This window comes from Malaya genurostris, chromosome 3 (genome assembly GCF_030247185.1).
Source record: "Malaya genurostris strain Urasoe2022 chromosome 3, Malgen_1.1, whole genome shotgun sequence".
In the NCBI taxonomy this organism is placed as follows: Eukaryota; Metazoa; Arthropoda; class Insecta; order Diptera; family Culicidae; genus Malaya; species Malaya genurostris.
The window spans coordinates 82,038,409-82,062,554 of NC_080572.1; the positions used below are offsets into that span (position 1 = coordinate 82,038,409).

General features: G+C 39.6%; 1 protein-coding gene across 11 annotated transcripts in view; it reads left to right on the forward strand.

Moving 5' to 3' along the window:
- Positions 1–24,146, forward strand: part of LOC131438511 (alpha-catulin) — a 475,173-nt gene that overhangs the window by 142,502 nt on the left and 308,525 nt on the right. Inside the window, exon 1 of one of the 11 annotated variants that reach the window (XM_058608601.1) lies at positions 17,094–17,313. The exons of the other annotated variants lie outside the window; for them this stretch is intronic. The gene's annotated coding sequence lies outside the window, so the exon portion shown is untranslated. Of the gene's footprint in view, positions 1–17,093; positions 17,314–24,146 lie in introns of those variants that run through there. 11 annotated transcript variants of the gene reach the window in all.

Here is a 24,146-nt window from a genome sequence, read left to right on the forward strand (position 1 = left end):
TTTTTGTACATGACTTGAAGATAACATGATGCTCATTCATTAACATGCATTTCACGATGGAGAATCAAGTTGATTTTAAGACCAAAATTCAAACGCATACAATTCACTGGGTTCAAGTTTTCTAGCAGTACAGATGTAGATAATTTATAATCACATTATTATTCTGACAACTAGTGTTATGATAAACATTAATTTACTATCATTCAAAAGTTATTCTTCACGAGTTTTACAAACGTATAATAAGCGAATTTCGTTTGCATGAAAATGTTTAAGAAACGCGTTTGAATTTCAACTTAAGTAATGGTTGATTTTACATTGCGGTTTTTGTTTTGCTTTGTGCTGTTTTTGACATTAGACAGCATTAAAAAGTACAGGTGTGTAATGTCAGAGACATAACTGGATGTCGTGAATACCAATAAAACTGACACTCTTTCTTTATACTTCCGAATATCAATTAGTTGATCGATTGTGTGAATTGTGCAAGCTTTCCCATTTTTCACTACTAGAATTTGAAACGATACATCTAAACTAAAGTACAGATTAGTTACATCAAACATTCTGGCCCACAAATATTACAAAATAACCAATATAGTTCATTATGATAAAATAATTTAATTTTCGATTTACAAAGAAGCAATCTTTATAGTTCTTTAGGTATCATTTAGAGCCATTAGAAGAGCTGATTTTGCATAATGTTCCACATTGTTGTCCGTTTCCCGTTGTATTTTGCTCCAATGCAAACGACCACCAACAGGATGATGCAATCGATCTTCTTCGAAGGGAAACTGGCACTGCGACTTGAACGCTTGAGGCTTTATACCACGCAAAAGGTCTGCTTTCATTGCCAACTGCTCCACCTGACGATCGAAGTCCACATGAAATCACGACCTGAGCGTTTGAGGTTTGGTACCACGCAGAAGGTGCACTCTCCGAAGCTGCTGGTCCCACGACGTCTGCTTCCGTCCAACGCACAAGAAGAAATGATTGATTTTGTCGTGAATACGACTTACTTTACTATGGGGCGCCTTTTCAAAATTAGCCATATGGAAGAATGGGCAGAACTTAATCGTGAATATCTCGACTTGTATTAATGGTAGCAACATAATTATTTCACCATTTCATCAAAAATATGATCAGGAATTCAGGATAATATTTTGAACAGTGTGCGATAACCACAAACAACTCAAAAATTAAGTTTTCTTAAAATTTGAAAACAACGCGAAAAACACCTTACTTTCGCTTGGGTTTTTCGCGCAAGGACGACGATTTTGAGGTAGTCAGGCACATATCTTCAACTGAATGCGTATAAAAGGGGAACCGTGGTCGAAAATCGATCATTTCTTTTCGTGCGTTCGATGGAAGCAGACGTCGTGGGAGTGGAATCATCAACCAGCAGCGACGGAGCAAATTGAGTTCCTCAATTTGGTCCTTGTGAATGCTAGAACCGAATCCCTACAGCATATTGATAATTTCTTTCAATAATTTATGCAAATCCGAAATGAAATAATCGACAATAAAATTCTGTATGCGGCTATTTTTATAGCCGTTAGGACCGCCCATTAGTGAAAAAGCTACAAACGAAATCACATAAAAGGAAATCTCTTAACAAAAATTCAATCAGTTTGGATTCAATCGCCACTGCGAGCAGATGTGTTTTGTGTCGTCTGCACGCTTTCGACAAGAGCGATTACGTCACAGCTGCCAGTCATTAGCAGTGGGAAAAAAACAACGGTGGAGAGCATTGCACAATATCAGCCGTTCTAATGGCTCTAAAAGTTTTCTAAAGAACTATTAGGATTTGTTGTTCGCAAATCGTAGGGAAATATCCTCAGTTTACTGCAAATCAAGAACAGTTTGCTTAGATTTGTTCACTTTTCGCTGTGTGAAATTCACAGTAATCGAGATCAAGTGAAGCCTTTTTTTGCGAAAAATGTTCCAGAGTTTAATGTCGTAGATAATTACGCAATTTGACTCTTCTGAATGCTGGAAACGAATCCCTACAGCATATTGATAGTTTCTTTCAATAAAATATGCAAATCCGAAATGAAATAATCGACATTAAAATTCTGTATGCGGCTATTTTTATAGCCGTTAGGACCGCCCATTAGTGAAAAAGCTACAAACGAAATCAGGTAGAAACAAGCCTCTCAACAAAACTTGAATCAGTTTGGATTGTATCGCCACTGCGAGCAGATGTGTTTTGTGTCGTCTGCACGCTTTCGACAAGAGCGATTACGTCACAGCTGCCAGTCATTAGCATTGGGAAAAAAACAACTGTGGAGAGCATTACACAATATCAGCCGTTCTAATGGCTCTAAAAGTTTTCTAAAGAACTATTAGGATTTGTTGTTTGCAAATCGTAGGGAAATATCCTCAGTTTACTGCAAATCAAGAATAGTTTGCTTATGGCGTTTTCGTTTTTAATTTGCACTACACCGGTGCAGTGCTACACTGAGGCATGAATAAACGAACAAAAATGACGAAAACATAAACAGTAACCATTGACTACAATACACGATTCCATTGCACAGAGCTACACCAAACTTTTGATGAGTGCTACACCAGTGGTATCGGTGCAGAAAAAGTGTAGCACTGGTGTAGTGCAATTGGTAAAAACGAACGGTTTCAGTGCAGTTTTCGCTACACCAGTGTAGTGCAATTTAAAAACGAAAACGACATTAGATTTGTGCACTTTTTGCTGTGTGAAATTCACAGTAATCGAGATCAAGTGAAGCTTTCTTTGTTTTTGCGAAAAATGTGAAAAAGGGGAATGCGTGCATAATTCATACAATTGATATTCGGAAGTGTTAAGGAACATGTCAGTTGTTTTCGTATTCACGACATCCAGTTATGTCTCTGACATTACCCACCCGCCTTTTTGATCACGGTTCCCCTTTTTTACGTATTCAGATGAAGATATGTGCCTGACTACCTCAAAATCGTCGTCCTTGCGCGAAAAAGCCAAGCAAAAGTAAAGAGTTTTCCGCGTTGTTTTCAAAGTTTGAGAAAACTTAATTTTTGAGTTGTTTGTGGTTATCTCACACTGTTCAAAATATTATCCTAAATTCCTGATCATATTTTTGATGAAGTGGTGAAAGAATTATGTTGCTACCGTTGATACAAGTCGAGATATTCACGATTAAGTTCTGCCCATTCTTCCATATGGCTAATTTTGAAAAGGCACCCCATAGTAAAGTAAGTCGTATTCACGACAAAACAACATATTTTTGAACTACATCAATATGTGCAAATCAAATAGCAATTTGGTTTAATCAACTAATTAATAATTAGAACAACAACTGCAAAAATCAAAAATTACGAGATCGTAATTTTTTGATTGGAGGGTTTTCCGTGCAGTTGTAAAATACATAGCACCGACTCAGAAGCCATTCATTTCGAATTTGACTGTCGTCAACGTGTTGTCGAAGTCAACTCGTCTCTATTCATCACGAATGCCTTTATAAAAGGTTATTTTCAGAACCACCATTATTTAATCATAATGAACTATACTGGTTATTTCGTAATATTTAATTGCGTGTCAGAATGTTTAACATAACTAATCTGTACTTTAGTTTAGATGTATCGTTTCAAATTCTAGTAGTGAAAAATGGGAAAGCTTGCACAATTCACACAATCGATCAACTAATTGATATTCGGAAGTATAAAGAAAGAGTGTCAGTTTTATTGGTATTCACGTCATCCGGTCTTGTCTCCGATATTACCCATCCGTCTTTTTTCAGTGCCTTCAAAACATCAATCTCATACCGTTTTCGTTTATTGATCAGAGCAGCCCGAAAGCTGACCCAGAGTCGCCCAAACAACGTTTGATATGTTTGTTTTAGCAACCTGAGGTTGCTCTAGATCGGACTCCAATCGCGTAGTTTCGCTCTGAAAATTTTCTCGGGTCGCATCACGCATCCAGCCGAGTTTGTTTATTTTTTCGTGAGTTGTTGTTTAGGGCGCGTACCACGTGTTCGTTTTACTCGGAGTCAGAGTAGCCCGCGTCTAGGTTCAAAAACGAAAACGGTATCAGTTATGCTTCAATGAATCAGATTTGATTTGATGAATATAGAAATACCTTCTATTTAGACACATACATATTTAGTATAAGATAACTTTTCCGAGCTCCCCTTCTGAAATACAACGCCCTACTCATTTTTTTCACAAATCTACGGGAATATCAAGTAGACAGGTAATTTCAACTAGCTTTGCTGTTCGAATCACTCTCATCCCTCTTTTCTTCAAATTCGGTCCCGCGGTATCTAACTGACGGTATAACTAGATTTATACAAATACCGAGCTCAAACATGACAAATTTACACTGAATCAACAACCACACCACTCCGATTTCCTCCCCCAATTTCTATTCGGGCGCACCCCATGTGCTGCCGTCAAGTCGCTCATCACTTTTCCCATCCCCAGCCCTTATCGAATAAGCCTCGGCCATCGTCAACATGTGGCCAAAAGAAAACGTCCTGAAATCGCGTGTCAAGATAATTAATGGATCTGTTCAATTTCGGAATTGTTGTGTTTTATCGTCTATTTACGAGAATTACCGGGCCCCTGCCTGCCTGCCTGCCTGCCGCCTATTCATGAGCTGCGCTGGGTGCGTCCTGGACAACGACGGGATGTCTGGATGGTATGGGGCCCATTCTCGACCTTTTTGCCTTTCTCATATAGACAGGCTATGCAATCACTGTGAAAATCGACTTTTTAACCGAGGCCCGGAGGGCCGAATGTCATATACCATTCGACTCAGCTCGACGAACTGAGCAAATGTCTGTGTGTGTGTGTGTGTGTGTGTGTGTCCGTCCGTGTGTCTGTGTGTGTGTATGTGTGTGTGTATGTAACAAAAATATGCACTCACTTTTCTCAGAGATGGCCGAACCGATTTTCACAAACAAAGATTCAAATGAAAGGTCTCATAGTCCCATAGCCTGCTATTGAATTTCATTCCGATCCGACTTCCGGTTCCGGAGATATAGGATGATATGTACCAAAAAAGTGAAAAAAATATGCATTCACTTTTTTCAGAGATGGCTGAACCGATTTTCACAAACTAAGATTCAAATAAAAGATATTATAGTCCCTTAGCTTGCTATTCAATTTTGTTTGAATGTGACTTCCGGCTCCGGAGTTATATGGTAATATGTGAAAATTTTAGAAAAAGTTTACACTCAATTATCTCTGGAACAACTCAACCGATTTGCGCAAACTTAGATTCAAATGAAAGGTTTTATAATATCCTAAAAATTTGTGGAACATTTTATCAGGACCCGACTTCCGGTTCCGGAACTGAAGCGTGATAAGTGGAAAATTATTAATTTCATTAGTATTTTTCCACGAACGGTGGTTAAAAACAGGTACAAATCCCATAAAACTGTCTGATAAATTCTTCTAGTTTGCAGAGCTTGTTAGTTTGTGGGCATAAAAACTTAATTCGGTACTGGTTGTCAAATGGTGAGATAACTAAGTCCTCACAAGTCCCTATCTCATGCCTCCCCGAGCGTCTATGATGACATTTGGTCAATAGAACGGCGTCGACTGGGTGCTATCGCCTTCTGCGTTAGTAGCAGAATGAGAGGGTGCGAAATGGCTTGTAGGTTGAAGCCCATCCTAAAGTGCAATGTTTATCATAGTATATTGTAACATATAATTCTGTCGTTTATTACATCATGTATTATTAGTATTATTTTTATTATGAGAAGAGCGTAACTTACACTGCGACATTAACTGTTATATTATATCATAGCATATTGTTTCATATATTATCGTCTTACACTATTTTATGTTATTATGGTATTATACTGCATTGCATCATAGCATATTATATTATATAATTATATTATATTTTATTATATTATATTATATTGTATTCTACTATATTATGTTATATTGTATTGCATTATGTTGTATTATATTATATTATATTATATTTTATTATATTATAGGGTTTATTATGAGTAGTACTACGTACCTCTGCGCAAAATATAAATTTGTTTTCCTTATAAGTTATCATTTTTAAAGTAATCTTTTAACTAACTATCAAGGTCGTCACAAGGTGAGCTTGGTCCTCACTGGTTCCTGTTTCATGCCTACACGTGTGTCTGTGGTGACAATTGGTCGATGGAATGCGTTGATGGCAGAATGAGAGGATGAGAAATGACATATAAATCCAAGTAATATAATATCATAGCATATCGCAACGTATCATTTTATTCATTCTATTATTTATTATATAATTCATTGTACTATATTAGATTCGTTTTTTATTATTATTTTCATTATTATATTTACTGTTATTATTATTAATTTGTCATCAATAATAATAACATATATTATTTTTATAGATGTGGATATTATTATTGTTATTAGAACAGAAATATTCTACTTCCTGCAGTATTGCGACGATAGAAGAGCATAACTGACACTCTACACTAAATGTTATTTTATATATTGTTTTATGATATATTATATTATATTGTATGACATTGTATTATATTATATTAAATTGAAATATATTATATTATATTATGTTATATTGTTATATTGTATTTTTCAATATAAAACATTTTGCACGGGGTCGTAAAGGGTAGGGAGCATCAGGGCATCGGACGAATTGATGACTGGACGAGGGATTGTGGATAGCCAGCCCAAGTCACTTGAAGGAAACTTGTTTCCTTCTGAAGGTTTGAAATGAGTCTGACGCGCCCTTCTCAAACAAACCATCAGGCGGGTTCAAGCATGTATAGCGAAATGCTTCATCCATGCACTGGATATTATGGTTGGAAGAGCATCTTTTATTCCCGCGGAATACGAGTAAGTAACTCTACTTACATATCCGCCCAACCCTTTTTGTTCGCTTTTCGGCAACAGCTATAGTAAGAAAGTGAATGGATGAGTCATATCGGGGCTACTGTAAGTCTACCCGCATCCACTGGCAAGTCCTTGAACTGATGGTGGCTTCACTTCACATCACATCACATCACATAAAAACTTAATTCGGCACTACTGGTCCCCTCTTTTCCTGTTCCGAGAGCACCGAAAGTGGAGAAGAAAAACTCCTAAAACTAAATTCACTTCGATTTCTCTGCGATGCTTGAACCGATTTTCAGAAATCTTGATTTGAATTAAAGTTCATACTGTCTTTAAACCTACTGTGAAATTTCATCCGGATCCGACTTCCGGTTCCGCAGTTGCAGGGCGAAAGAAGAAAAAAATCGATTCGCTCTCTGTATTAGTTAGTAAGTTAGTATATAAGTTCCTTTTCCCCATTACACAATACAAGTAGGTTTAGATTTTTCCCTACACAAAAATCTCAGAATTGCGGAAGCAAATGATGTCTTCATGGTAATAACCAAATCATATATATAACAGGGCTGAAAAGTCACCACTTGTGGCTGAACACCCAATTTAAAATCTTAATAATTTAATTTTAACTCATATTCCAATAAATAGTTATTTAAAAAAAAAAAAAAATAAAAATAAAAAAAATAAAAAAAGTTTAATTGGTTTAAACGAAATAGAGCATGAGATAGTAAGTATAAGTTTAACTACGTTTAAAACTGTTCCAATTTGTAGGTCATATTTGTTGGTAGCAAACGAACCAACTTCGGCTATTCCGTTCATCTGAATCCGGGAGAATTCGGGAGAATAGGAAATAGTGATTAGAAACTGCAAATAGGATCTCACTCACTTTTCTTGGAGATGGCCGAATAGATTTTCACAAACTTATAGGTTCAAAAGAAAGGTCTTACAGTTTCATACGGAATTCCTTAATTTGTTGTGGATACTACTTTCGGTTCCGGAACTACAAGTTAAACAGGATTTATAGAGTTTGTGAGATTAGATCCGAACAAATTATCCTATTCCTATTCAATAAACAGTTGTTTTTTTCGAATTTCACGGTTATATTTATGATGTAATGAGTAATATGAGAAAGGCATCATTACACCACTAGGTGGATTAAAATAGGTTTTTTTGTTGTTTCCGAATGATTCTTCTCTCTTCGTCGGTTACAAGTTAGATGACGCAGAAACGAACCGAACAAACGCACCTGCTGGTAGCTCAATTTGCCATTCATTTCAGTGACCGAAACTGCACGAACCATCTATTCATGGCCACAGTGAAGCCGCAAAAAAAAGTAGTCAATGAACAGAAGCCACGTGGATCAACGTGGGCAACCATCGGGAACATGCACTGGAAATAATCCCTCCGGTGGGGTCAGCACAAAAATAAACTTCAACCCACCCCGCACTAGTGCTGCAATATTTGGGTCGAGCAAACTAACCGACTGAGAAGAAAGGACGAACGGTGATGCTCTGCGGCAGCCGGGTTGTTCGTAAAAGCATTGTTTTTACGGAACTATAAAACTAATCATTGGATTGTTGATTGTGCATCAATACATTGTCGGAATTTGTCATCAATCAAGCGTCTCCATAAATTACCATTCGAAGCATCCATTGGATGATTTACGATTGTGTGTAATTATTTAGGAAACAAATGATGTTTCATTAATGCCGCTCTACTGCTTGTCCATCCCTACTGGATACCGGCATTTAGAGTGATTTACACTCACCATGCTGTCACTCAAAAGGCTGAGCTCCCAGTCTCCACTACCGTCGCTAGTTCGGAGTATACTGTTCTTTAAAAAAACTGCCCAGAAAAATCTACTGACAGACACAAAACTGATGGCTGTGCATTTTTCATTTGTTAGACTTAACCTCGAAACCAGACAAACTACCATTTGTTGCAACTAAAATTCGCCAGATCTCAAAAATGCTGAGGCTCGATGCCCACCGGAACTATAGCACTAGTACGTTTCGACAATCGCTTTCCTACCGGCAAAACAGTTCTTATATAATTCGATTGCCGCTTTTTCACTTCGAAGCGGAAATAAAATTGCCTGCAAGGAAATGTTGACAGACAAACTGCCAAAATAACGGAGGGTGTTCGTTGATAGTTCTCTGTCTATTCAGTGTTGTTTCATGAATGGCCAGGCTGGATAAGTTCTTGGGAAATGCTTTTTCAATGTCTTACTTCCGAATATCAAACTGGAAATCCAATTTGTCCCACTGGAAAACAACATTGAATGTGCATGTTCGTCAACGGGGAGTGAAGTAGGGTTGCCACCTGTACGAACATCGCCATTGTTGGGCCGTTATGTTGTTCAGTTTTCATTAGCTTAGCTTTAAGTTTTCATCGACACCCAACGAAAGACAGATTTGGGATCGCTAGATGATAATATGGGATTGCAAAAAACAAGAAAATGTTTTCTTCAGACGCAGGACTCGATCCTGCAAACTTTCCCAATACACTGGAACAGTGGTGCTAACAATTATTGAACTTCACCGGATATTTCCGTTACCTTGTCCAGGGGGGATTGCCTTCCTCAGGCTGTAGAGTACAAAAATAGATTCAAACAAAAACTTGAAACTACTTACCGAACGTTTTAAGCGAATCACACTACAAATCAGTGCCAGTGGCAGTGAAAGCCGTAGCGAATGTTCCGAAGAATGCGAGGGAAGCCCTTTCCACGTTGAATCGCATTAGTAATGGAACGACGTGCAAACGACCGGCCTCGCTGTTAGTCTTTGATCCGTACAGGAAGACCAACGAAAGCTCGTACCAAACAAATCCATTCGAACGTTCGCTTACTTTTTTCCCAATCAAAGTCAACGTGAGCTTGCATGTCAAGTTCAAAGTGTATGGCCGAGACACGTGAGAAAGAAGGGGGAACCTTGTCGGAAGCTATTTTTGCAACCTGCTAAATATTACTTTGCAGAGGCGCTCCCGAAGTTTGCTTGAACTGTCGAACGTTGGCACCAGGGGAGAGAGGCGGAGGTGATATGGTCTAACATTTCGGATCACCACACATAGCTACAGTGAGGACCAGTCGAATGTAAATCGCTGCTGATGCTCACAGGTCGCCCGGGAGTGAATTTTCAGGCTACCAGGGAAAAGTCACGAATCAACCGGGGAAAAAGTAGTACCCGCTTTCGAAAGTGGATGGGCGTCTTTCCGGGGCGTGGAAGAGGGCGGATACCAAAAGTGAACAGAACAGAGCACTTTATATGGAATTTGTTAAATTCCACGATTTATCCGAGAAGCAGCAGCAGCCATGAGTTTCGTTTTGATTTTCAGTTCAGCATTTGAAATGCACTTCGATTGACCACCCAAAAGTATTGCAAATCCCGCTTTCTTCCCATTCATTTAACCATTCGTTCATTTTCTTTTTTTTTTTTTCATTTCAACGGTTCTATAGAAATGCGGAATCTCACCACAATTTCACTTCCATACCCAGCACACTCGATGCCGGATGTTATTGTTCGATTCGAAAATAAATACAAAATCCCCGCACGTTCACTAGAACTGAACTGGATTAATTCGAGCAAATCTTCTATAATTAATTTTCTGAGCTTTCGATTTCGATTCGATTCTGGTCTGTTTATTGCACTTTGTGAACATCCACCGATCCGGATGTGAGTGTAGATTTTCCGATAGAAGCCATGACGTATCGACATTCGCTACCCATTCGCACAGTCGCATCCACAGCACGACGATGACGAGAAGCTACAGGGGCTGGAATTCAATTGAGACATCATTGTTAAGTGATAAGAAATCTGGGAACCGATTCTAATCGGTGAATACCTCAAAAAGATTTAAATTTAGTTGTTTCAATTTCGTTTGAACATCAGCATTGCATCAGCATGTCACTCAATTTTTTCACAGATTAAGGAGTGTATCGAAAATAAGCTATCCACAAATTTTTCTTTCAAATTATGATAAAAAAACGATATTTTATTCAAACTAAAAACTGATCCTTTATTGTACGAGGTTAAACTTGAGCATAGTGAAAACCGGATGAAATTTAATACCGTTTTCGTTTTTGAACCTAGACGCGGGCTACTCTGACTCCGAGTAAAACGAACACGTGGTACGCGCCCTAAACAACAACTCATGAAAAAAAGAAAAAATAAACAAACTCGGCTGGATGCGTGGTGCGACCCGAGAAAATTTATAGAGCGAAACTACGCGATTGGAGTCCGATCTAGAGCGACCTCAGGTTGCTAAAACAAACATATCAAACGTTGTTTGGGCGACTCTGGGTCAGCTTTCGGGCTGCTCTGATCAATAAACGAAAACGGTATAAGTTACTCCTTCACGAATTTTTGAACTTTTGATCGAACGCTCTTCATCAAGTTCCGGACAAGTGTTGCATCGCATTATTTTGACGCTTGAGCCCAAATTTTTTTGAACTCCTGCATGTTCTCAGCTGCCTTACCAGTCTCTTGAAGCCCCTTTTCACGATTGACCAGCAAAGTTCGATGGGTCTGCTGCTAACTCTGCTATATAAACAGATGCAGGTTCTTGAAGCCTAAATGAGGCTGAAACATTATTGTTGAACATACCAAACCCTGTCGCTTCTTCAATTCGCGATCCGTCCGTGTAAAACATTTTCTCAGAGTCAATATGCCTGAACTTACTTGTAAATATTTTTGGGATTTCCAACAAGCGTAGGTGCTCCGGGATTCCACGCACTTCGCGCTGCATGGATGTGTCGAAAAATAAAGTTGAGTCAGGGACATTTAGGAGGCTGACACGGGTAGGAATATATCTTGATGGGTTGATTTCCTGTGACATGTGATTAAAATATACTGTCATGAATTTTGTTTGAGATCGAAGCTCGACTAGTCGTTCGAAATTATTAATTACCATGGGATTCGGCCCCTCACATCTTATTAGCAGGCGTGATGAAAGCTCCCAAAATCGATCTTTTAATGGAAGAACTCCCGCCAGAACTCCAAGTCTCATTGTATGTGTCGAATGCATGCAGCCTGGCAATTCGCAAACAACGGTACTGAATTCCCTCAAGTTTGATAATATGAGAGTTTGCAGCGGAACGAAAACAAACGCATCCATATTCCATCACTGAAAGTATCGTTGTCTGATACAATTTTATTAGATCTTCCGGATGAGCACCCCACCAAGATCCTGTTATTGTTCGAATAAAATTTACTCTTTGTTGGCATTTCGTTATCAGATACCTAATGTGTCCTCCCCACGTGCATTTGGAATCGAACCCCACCCCGAGGTATTTAAAAAACCTGTTGTATCATTCTTCCCATCATATGGAGCTGAAGTTGCGCGGGATCATGCTTTCTTGAAAAGACGACTAACTCTGTTTCCTCCGCAGAGAATTCGATACCAAGATGAACAGCCCAAACGGACAAGTTATCTAAGGTATCTTGCAATGGTTTTTGCAGATCAATAGCTTTGGGTCCAGTAACTTAAACCACGCCATCATCTGCGAATTGTCTTAGTGTACATGGGGTTACAAGACAGCTGTCAATGTCATTCACGTAAAAATTATAGAGGAGCGAACTGAGGCATGAGCCTTGCGGGAGACCCATGTAGCTAATTCTGAATGTTGCCAAATCGCCATGTGAAAAATGCATGCATTTCTCTGACAAAAGGTTGTGCAAATAATTATTTATAACCGCTGGAAGTCCATGTTGGTGAAGCTTGTCTGAAAGATCATCAATGGAAACTGAATCAAATGCTCCTTTAATGTCTAAAAATACAGATGCCATTTGTTGCTTTTGAACGAAGGCAATTTGGATGTCAGACGAAAGTAATGCAAGGTAATCATTCGTCCTTTTATTTCTACGGTAGCCAAACTGAGTATGTGACAACAAACCGTTCGTCTCGACCCAAGTGTCGAGGCGTCGTAGAATAATTTTTTCGAACAATTTTCTGATGCAGGACAACATTGCAATGGGTCTATATGAGTTGTGATAGGAAGCTGGTTTCCCCGGCTTTTGAATGGCGATAACTTTCACTTGCCTCCAGTCAGGTGGAACAATATTTTGCTCAAGAAACTTGTTGAACAATTCCAACAAACGTCTTTTTGCGAGGTCGGGCAGATTCTTCACCAAGTTGAATTTAATTCTGTCCAACCCAGGAGCGTTATTGTTACAAGACAAGAGTGCTATAGAAAATTCCATCATTGAAAATGGGTTATTAATAAAACCATTATTTTTAGGAGATTCCCGAATAATGCTCTGCGTAGGAACAGAATCTGGGCAAACTTTCCTAGCAAAGTTAAATATCCATCGGTTCGAGTATTCATCACTCTCATTGCCCACGTTACGATTCCTCATTCGTCTGGCCGTGTTCCAAAGAGTGCTCATTGAGGTTTCTCTTGACAAACCTTCGACAAAATGTCTCCAATAGATACATTCCCCAGAATCAATCGTGGAGCAGGAAGGGCTTCAACCATTTCATTAAGCTGTCGCTGTCCAACTTGTGCTTTTGGAGGAATATAAACCGAAGCTATACAAATATCTTTTCCTTTAATGTTTATTTGGCAAGCAACAACTTCTATACTAGAAGTTGAAGGGATGTTTAATCTATAAAATGAATAGCATTTCTTAATTCCCAAAAGCATTCCACCACACGGAGAGTCTCTATCGAGACGTATAATGTTAAAATCATTAAAATTTAAAGCTATGTTTGAAGTAAGCCATGTTTCGCATAAAGCAAATACATCACATTTTTGACTATGCAATCAGATTTTAAATGAATCAAGTTTTGGCATGATGCTTCGACTATTCCACTGCAGGACAGTGATTGTATCATTTGCGGCGGGTGATAAATTATCCATCAAAAGATACAAAACCTGAGACAATTGGTCATTGAGCTGATAACTGCTTCAAAAAGGTTCTAGCTATTGGAAGGAATGCCATTATGAGGGTCTTTAAGGGTTCAGATATATTGAATGCTGAGAAAATCCATTCAACAATTTCTGAAAACTTCAGTAATCCTGTTGGTGGATGTGAAATGGAGCCCACTGGATTATAATCATTTTCTGTGCTAGATCCTGGATTGGTTTTGTGAATTTGACAAACCAGGAGGCACAGTCTTTGGTTTTGACTTTTTTTGTTTAACACGGGGATCTTTTTTTGAAGATAAAATTTTAGGTGGCTTTTTTGGTAATTTGTAGGAAGACTTCTTTCTCTTAACTGACCCTTGGGTAGTGATAAACGAATTACCTTCACTATTTTCGTCAGAGTCAGAGTCCTCTGGTTCCTCTAGATTTGAAAACCCGTTTTCGGTTTCCAAAGGGGGGACATCAATGACCGTTTTAAGCATTTCTGCATATGTGCGCTTGGACCGTGCTTTTAAAGAAAGCTTAATTTTGTCTTTGTGCACTTTAAATGCAGTGCATACTGAAATATCATCATGAGGACTATCCCCACAATAAATACATTTTTCAATTTCCTTGTTGCAATCATTATCTTTATGAGGCCCTTCACACTTAATACATTTTGGTTATTACTACAGTAAGTAGCTGTGTGGCCGAATTTTTTGCAGTTCGTACAATTCATTACATTTGGAACAAAAAGCCGAACAGGGAGGCGAATTTTATCGACATAGACATGGGACGGCAACGCAGACCCGGCAAATGTCACTCGAAACGAGTCTGATGGGCGATAAACTTTTTTTCCCTCTTCATGAACTACTGAGTACAGTTGTTTGCACTCCAGTATTTTCACACTCTCAAGCATAGAGTTCTTGAAACGACCAACACCATGCTTGAGTAAATCATCTACCGAAAGACTCGCTTCGGTAACAACACCGTCAATTTCGACATTTTTGGAGGGTATGTAAACTTTATACTCTCTAGTGAAATGTTCCGAAGAGACAATATCATTCGCGTGTTTCAAATTATTTACTACAACACGAATTTTATCGTTATTCACTTTTATGATCTCTTTGATTGAAGAGAATCGTGATGTCAAACCTTTAGAAATTTGTAAAATGTTTAATGGCTTTGATATACGTCTAAAAAAGACTATCCAAGGCCCAGAAGAGCTCTCCTGATATTTTTTCGTTCGGGGGGGTATAGGATTCATGCTAGGATGTACGTCCATGGATTCATCCATCACATTAAAATTTTGAATCAACCTTTAAAATAAAAAAAATAAAAAAAATAAAACCAACACTACACAGTACTCAATCAAAAGGAAAAAAAACTTCTACCTTGAAATTGTTTTCTATCTCTGTTGCACTGCCGTGTTGATCCTCGTTGCTCTAGATTCTTGTTGGATGTATCTGGACGTTGATACAACGCTGAAGCTCACTGTAGCGATAGAATACGATGTGATGCTACTGCTACCTGACATCCAGCATCACACGATTTCCGATACTTTTTTATCTTCACCAGCTGTAACCAGCGCAGGTCACCGGTGTATACCTGCGTGTTGTATGGCAGTGGAAAGATCGAGTTGTCTTGTCTCCTTCTTCCTTGTGCTCCGCACCGATATGCTTCTGCACCGAAGTGCCTTCGCACCGGTGTGCCTTTGCACTCTCCTGCTTCAATGTGCCTTTGCACTCTCCTTCTTCGATGTGCCTTTGCACTATCCTGTTCAGTACTTGTGGCTGTATATTGTGGCCTGGGTAGAGCTTGGGAAACTCCCTTTGTTGTTTCCTTCACCAGTTTGGCCAAGCACTAGGACTCTCTTATGCAGCACGACTATACGTTTTAACGGCTGCTGCCAACAGGCCTCTACCTGTAGTTCAACCGTTGTCGTATTTAACGCGTGTAAACCAACCAGCGTTATTAAACTATACGCTTCTATACACAACCTTCTCGGTTGAACGGCTATTACGGAATGATATTGTTGTTGGTGTCCGTCTTCGTTTCGTTTTTCTTGTTGTTCGTAGTCTTGAGCTCGTTGCTAGTTGCTTTAGATGGGCCTTGTAGTACATTGGTTGCAGTTGCTGGTTGGTTTGATGGTGAAACATGAGTACTGCGCTCACTAGTTTTCGTTGTTGAACGGTTGACCTTGTTTTTGGTTGAAGATGTCTTTTTCGCAGTTTCAGTGCAAGGTTTACCGTAGTGTGCAGGTTGTTCATAAAACTGACATGTAACCAGCTGTTTTTCATAGGTAATCAACGTTTTACACGGACGTGTCCCACCTTGACCACAAATGATGTAAGATGGAATTGCCTTACGTAGTTGCATTCGTACAACTCGCACGCCATTCCGGATGTCGGGGAAAAAATTCCGCCATACTTCCCTTTCGATGGAAAGGATTTCACCGTACTGCGACATATTCTCCCGAACGAACTCATCGGTGGCCTGCGGGGGAAGGTCATGCACCCGTACTTCTAAGGCATTGTCCACCATGTGAACAGGGATTTTGTATTTAATGTTGTCACACTCAACGCTGTGCACCTCGTTGTTAACCGAAGCGAATGAAAGTGCATCGCTTTCACGTTTAAACAGTACACACAGTTAGACGCCTTGTTGAATTGAATCTCACTTACATTATTAGCGTCCAGATGCATTCGTTCTTTAAGTAAGATTTCAATTTCATTTGCTGCTGGTCTATACAAATTGAATTGAATCTATACAAATTGAATTCGGTCTTCCAGGCCAAGTTTCAGGCTTTGTTAAATCGTATTTGACCATTCCGTACACTCTATTGTTCACTGACGTATTGTCTTTCTGTTTCTGTTGTTTCGACCGTAAACGATTTTCGACTGTGTCGGGTGAGATGCGAGCACGAACTGAACCGCATGAGTTGAACGAATCGTCGCACAAAGCGCGTCGTGCAAAATCGACACATAGAAATATGAATTACGACAGGCTTTGTTCGCTAGTAAAACAGGCACAAACTATGCACAGTTATGAGCCATGAGTATTTTTAATTGACTATTATGAGGTAAACTGTTATGGAGCAAGTTGTCTGAGGCCAGATTCCTCCAACCAAAATTCAAAAATCGTGTTTTGTTCACAAACAGCTAGAAAATATTCTTAGAAATGATATACAATTAGTGTCAAGGGTACGCGCGACCCTTGGTCTTGGCCTCAAACAACTTGTTTCATAATAGTTTACCTCATAATAGTCAATTAAAAATACTCATGGCTCATAACTGTGCATAGTTTGTGCCTGTTTTACTAGCGAACAAAGCCTGTCGTATTTCATGTTTCTATGTGTCGATTTTGCACGACGCGCTTTGTGCGACGATTCGTTCAACTCATGCGGTTCAGTTCGTGCTCGAATCTCACCCGACACAGTCGAAAATCGTTTACGGTCGAAACAACAGAAACAGAAAGACAATACGTCAGTGAACAATAGAGTGTACGGAATGGTCTGGGTGTCACTGTGTATTACTCGTTTCAACATGATTCAAACGCCAACTTACTCCCTAGACGTTTCTCTGTGGTCAGGATACAACCAAAAATATGCATGATTATTTAAAAAGTTATTAACAATAAAAAGTGCAAGTGCAAGTTTTTAGGTAGATTAATACATGTCTTTTTATCTGTGAAATGTTTAATTTTGTAATATTGTTCAAACAATAAATGGATTTTTTTTTAAACTACAAGGATCAGCCCCATGGGGTTGTTCGAGCCATTGATGTGGAACAAGGCAACCAAAATGTCTAATGATCTACAATCAAACAATTCAATCAATAGCCACACTTTTGAATCCGCAATTGCACAAGAGTCTGATTAGATTGATCTTGATTAGGAACCAACACCGAACATTGTTTTTCTTGATTTGTATTTGTTTTATAGCCGACGAAACTACACCGATATTACAAATGTATGCAATTTGTATGTTTTTCTTGATTTGTATTTGTTTTACAGCCGACGAAACTACACCAATATCACAAATGTATGCAATTATATCTTTGTACATACTTGCGATCAGTGCGGTAAAATTTCATTTTCAATCGAATATCAGATGAAAATGAAATTTATGGCCACTAACTGTCAGCATAACGATACAAATTCATATGACTTTTGCTGTCATTTTCAAGTTAAGCTCCTAGAATTCATCATCAGTTGAATAATCGTGCCTAGTCATTTGAAATTTTGCTTGCTCAGTTTCAAGTGCCAAGTAGTCTTGCTCCTTCATTGCACTCTTGGTAGTGAACAAGGTCGAATAAATAGAATTATAAATGGAGTAAAGTATTAAAAATGAAAACTGAAGGAGGAAACTATTAATTTATGTGTATTCTGTAATTGATATTTCAGCTACCTGGTTTGTCTTTCATCTATTATCTTCAACCAATTCAAATGTTCACATAAACCACATATCGTATCCAAATCGTTTGTGGCACTTTTTGTCTTGCTGTCTAGCAACAACCTACCTCTAGCATGCTACGCATAGGACTGAAACGTTAGCTATAATTTCTCTTCTATTTGTAGATTCGCTTTTGCATCGATTGACCAATCAGAGCGATGCTTTCTCTTTGATATATCGCTTACTCCTTCAAAACCGACGATTTCTATGGCAGGGAAATCAGATATGCTGGAGATTTTTAGCTCGCTACTAATCAAAATTTCAATCATTTATGATTGAAAATACGTGGCTTGATACATTCAAATCGAATCTTAGAAATATTTAAAATCAAATAATGGAATAATATTAATAATTGATATTAAATATAATGAGCTGTAAGTGTTTCAAACCTGACCACATTTCTACGTGTATTTTTCCTTGCGTTTCTGATTTGCACCCCTATATAGAAAATAAAGATGTGATCCACATAAAAAAAAAATTACGTTTTCTAGACGAGACGGTTTTTTTAGTAATTTTTTTAACCAATATACTCTCTCTTTAGAATGGGTATAGCGCCATGATGCCAGAAAGTTTTCTGGTCCGAAGAGGCGAACCATTTTAAGGTTAAGAACTTCAATAATCGAAACAAAAAAAAAGTCCATGAGTTTCAATAATTTAAATTTTAAGAGTTCTAAAAATTCAAGATGGTGGCTTTCGGTTTGTATATATTCTTCCAAATCGCTATGACATTTGTATTTTCGAGACGGGGTTGACAAGTAAGCTACTACTTCCGCCCAATATTTGCAGCGTGAAAATTCTGCAAATGAAGTATTCAAAATTAGCAAAATTTACACAATCAATCAACTAGTTAGTAGTATGCGTGATAATCGATACTCGGAAGTGTGTCAGTTTGATTTCTATTCTCGTCATCCTAAGTTTGTGAAAATCGGTGTCCCTGACATTGACCACCCCTCCTTTTTATTTCGAGATTTAAAATGTAGAAAATCTCATATTAATATTTGGGAAACTATGAGTAATAGGGGAAAGGCAGACCTGCACCACTAGGCGGATTCGAATAGTTTATTCACATTGTTCAGGCTTTAATTGAGTTCAGTCGCAAAATTCGCTTTCCAATTAAAACAGTTTTTTTAGACATTTTATAATTAAATACATAGATTTCTACTTTCGTTGCATCTCTATAATAAAAAGACGACGGTCAGAGGCTCATTACTTAAAAAAATGTTACTTGAAAGTGACACCATGGAAGATCTGATTGTGGAGAAAAAAAAATTCGCTTCAAGTTTGTGGTGATAAACGCATAACATCTATGTTTGCTACCAGTACAAAAAAAAACCAGACAAAAATGAAATCAATAAAAATATGTTTTTGGCAGCGTGAGCTTGCCCCTACCCGGACATCGAACTGTGACAAATGATTTATATTACTATCACCGCAATACACAGTGGAGGCGAAATTTTTGGGAAGCATTAAGGAGTAAAAAAAAGAAAGAAAACAATATCTTCCCTTATCAGTTACCATACGACGATGGTGACAGATGCTACCAACTGAGGTAACGGTGGCAGACGAGTGGCCCATAAAATCGAAAGCTACTGTGTTCATCCTCAGTGGGATGTTGGCAAGACGTACGACCATCAACCACAGACAAGAGATTCCCCGGTGAGACAACTCAAACTCACAGGCAGTCAGGTTCTAAATGACAGCATCGGGCGCAAACTGTCGTAGCAGAGTGCGTACGTGCGTGCGTGTGTTTGTGTAGTCGGAACAGGTTAGGTCTTGGTTCGAATTGAACCTGACTGTCGCACGACAGCAGTAAATTTGTAAATTTTATGAATCTCCTTTTATTACGGTTTGAGGATGATTATAAATTCCTGCAATATATTTCATTAATTTCATAATATTAACAACGAACCATGATTTCTTACTTTTAGTATTTTTCGCTGTCTTACAAGTTCTAAACTTCTATCGTAACAAATCAGTTCAATATCCTAAACCAGATACCTTTATTAATAATTGAAATTTAGCTAAGCAAGCCTGACTCACCTTTATGATAAACTCACTTTTGAGTGCAAATGTTTATCTTCGATTTGTTCTTATCAAATCCGTACTGTAACTGTAAGTTGTATTTTAGGTTCAGTTTCAGTAAGTTAATTCTATGCTCACACTTACATGAGAAGTAGTATCGATAATGCCAGTAATAAATGGATAATGCTGATCTTACGCTATTTATAATTATAAATTCACTGATGACAACTGTTACCAATCGCCTGTATATGACATGTAGTTTTTATTCTTCTTCATTAGTTCTCCTTCCACTGACCGCTGCCTTGGCAATCCTCTGGGAAGGTAAAGGGTGCGGTTTCACGTTTCTGGGGCTCATGGACACCGAGGGGCTCGCTGAAGTGCGTGGCGCTATTTACACTCCCCCCAGGATGCGCTGAGGACTCAGCTGAAGCGTATTCGACTGAACGCCTACGTCTAGAACAGCGAGTTTCACGGCCGGTCTCTCGTAGATCCCATTAGTCGTTTGTACTGTGGCCATTCTTACCTGTTCGTCCGCGTTTGGTTTTACACCTATGACTCTACCCTTCAGCCAACAGTTACGGGGTAAATTCGAGTCCACTATGATGACCACGTCACCGATGGCAATTGGTTTTGCAGGTAACAGCCACTTCTGTCTTCGGGTGAGTGTGGGCAGATAGTCCCGTATCCACTGTTTCCAAAATTGGTTCGCCATGATTTGCGACCGCTGCCAGGTGTTTCTTAGTGCTGCTGAACTGTCGTCGTACGCTGTCCAGGGCCGTAATCCATTGTGTGTACCCAAAAGAAAGTGATTTGGCGTTAACACTGGAGATTCATCATTGTCGAGAGGAACGCTTGTGAGTGGGCGTGAGTTAAGTACATTTTCCACTTCTACTAACGCGTTTTGAAGTACTTCATGGGTTGGTGAGGAATTCCGCTGAAGCACATTTAGGTTTTTTTTACAGACTGTATAAGCCGTTCCCAAGCTCCACCCATATGAGGGGAAGCTGGAGGATTGAATTTCCATTCCGTTCTAGATGTCGTGAATTCCTGCATCAATTGATCGTGATCAAGTTTCTCCAGTGCAGTCTGCATCTCCTTGCTAGCGCCCTGAAAGTTTGTACCGCGGTCGCTGTAGATCACTGCCGGGATACCTCTTCTAGCAAAAATGTTGCGTATTGCCATGATACAGGAACTGGTCGTCAGTGTGTGAGCGAGTTCTAAGTGAATGGCACGAGTGGTAAGACATGTTGCAATGACCCCCCAACGTTTCTCTGTGCGTCGGCCGATTGATACTATCATCGGGCCAAAGTAGTCGATTCCCATGTACGTAAAGGGTCTACAAAAAGCAGCAAGTCGAGCGTATGGTAAATCGGCCATCGCTGGTGGCTGTGGAGCTGCCTTTTCGTTTTTGCAATGTTGACAAGATTTTCGTATAGCGCGGTATGTAGCCTTCAGGCCTGGGCTGCAGAAACGCTGCCGAACCTCGTTGATTATCGTTTCATGATTCTGATGATTAAATCGTTTGTGAGCATCGAGTACAATAAGTTTGGTGATATGGTTATTGGGTGGTAGAATTATTGGATTCGCGGCATCGTAATCTGCGAAATGACATTCTTGTGTACGGCCGCGGGATCGCAAAATGCCATCCTTATCAAGGAAGGTACACAACCGTCGAAGGGGACTGTTTTTCAGAAGTTTTCGTGACTGGTTATGAGGCGCTTTCAAAACAGCTATTTCATCTGCGTAAATACTACACTGTGCGAGTCGAAACATGTAGTTTTCTGCCATTTTCAGCTCATTGCAAGTTAAAGGACCAGTATACCTTTGATGTTTATTTATAGTTTGTTTAAGATTATTAACGAAACGGATTACATACGCCATTCGACGTAGTATTTTTGACCATTCTGAGAAATCTAGTGGATTTACTATTGGTTCTACTACTGCGGTATGAAGCAAGAGATGAGGTCGCAATTTTTCCGTGGTTGATCCGAATGTGTAGGGAGCGACGGGCCATGCTTCCTCTGGTTGCCATAGAAATTCAGACCCTCGGTACCATCGACTGGACGCTGTCATATCCGGAGCTCGCGCCCATTTCGTTCCGTCGTCGGCTACGTTCTGCCTTGTTGGTACCCATTGCCACTCGTGAACGTTCGTCGTTTCTAAGATTTCACTGACGCGAAATGCAACAAATTGACTGTATCGGCGATGATCGGAATTGGGCCAGCAGAGAACGTCTCTAGAATCAGTCCAAAAAAAGCGCTGTTTGATCTTGATAGCTAATGGTTTCGCCATAGTATCCGCCAATCTCACGCCTAGTACCGCAGCCTGCAGTTCAGATTTTGGAATCGAAAGGAATTTGAGCGGAGCCACTCGAGTTTTTGCTCCTACTAAACAGCATTCGATTGTACTTTCGTTTTGAAATCGTAAATAAACCACTGCCGCGAAACCATTCTCACTGGCGTCAACAAACGTATGCATTTGTACCTGTGTTTCCTTTGTAGCGGGTGTAAAGGTTCGATAACACCGAGGAATTTCAATAGACGATACATGTGGTAACATTGCTATCCATTCAGTCCACTTTCGAAACTGGGATTCATCAATGGGATCATCCCAGTCGACCGAGCTTCGCCAAATTTCCTGTAGAATTGTTTTCAGTTGCATCAAGAAATGCGCGATTAGACCTAGTGGATCGAAGATCATCATTAGAGTACGGAGTACTTCGCGTTTCGTTGGTCGTCGCTGCCCTCGAATCAGTTGCTGGTCATATCGGGATGACATTTTAAAAGTGAAACAGTCGGTTGATGTGTTCCACCACATTCCTAGAACCTTTTCGGTGATGTGTTCGTCGCCGATGCTGAGACCTTTTTCGACGAGACCAGTTTCGTTCATGGCGGAAATAACTTTAGTTGAGTTTGACGTCCAGTTCCGCATCTCAAAACCTGCTGACCTGTGAATTCTTTGTACATCTCGAACAATTCGTATAGCTTCTTCTTCTGACTCTACACTGATAAGCATGTCATCGACATAGTGTTGATTTATAATGGCGTTAACGGCTGTTGGATATTCCTTCTGAAATCTTTGCGCATTATAGTTTTTCACGTATTGTGCCGTACTTGGCGAACAGCAGGCACCGAAGGTCATAACCTGTACTATGTAGACGCTAGGATCTGTATCTGTCTCGCATGTCTTCCAAAGGAAACGTTGGCAGTGCTGATCGTCTTCGCGAATCTTTACTTGGTGATACATCTCACGTATGTCGCCACATACCGCTATTCGAAATTCTCGAAATTGGATCAGCACGGAAAGTAGGGATGTTAACTGGTCTGGACCTTTTAGCAAGACTGAATTGAGTGAGACGCCATAGGCCGTGGCAGCTGCGTCCCATACTAACCTCGTTTTACCCGGTTTATTCGGATTAACAATAGGAAATATTGGAAGGTACCAGACTCGAGAGCGTTTTGTGTTCAACTCTGCTGTCGAAAGCTTTCGTATGTAGCCTTTATCGATATGATGCTGAATTTTTGCTTTCAACTCACATGCTAACTTTGAATCTCTCATTAAACGATTTTCTAAACATCTCCATCTTCGCAATGCCATTGATGAGCTATCCGGAAGTCGTACGGTATCGTATTTCCACAGAAGTCCGGATTCGAAGCGCCCATCAGAAGGACGAGTGAGCGATGCTAACAATGACTGTGCTCGTTGATCTTCGTGCGACAGAAGTAGTTCTTTAGGCTTCAAAATTCCTAGGCTATCGAGGGCAAAGTAGCTCTTTACAGTTTCGTGAAGATCTTCGCCTTCCTCTCGGTTACATGGACATACCTGCAACGTGTGATAGTTCACGTATTGTTCAGCCCTTGTGCCTTCTACGCAACTGCCGAATACTATCCATCCTAGGCGTGTTTTTACAGCGATCGGTTCGTTACGCTGACCTTCGCGACTCTTCATCGCGAACCCAAGGCTGGCATGATCTAGACCAATGAGAATTCGTGGACTGACGAGATTATATGACTCTATAGG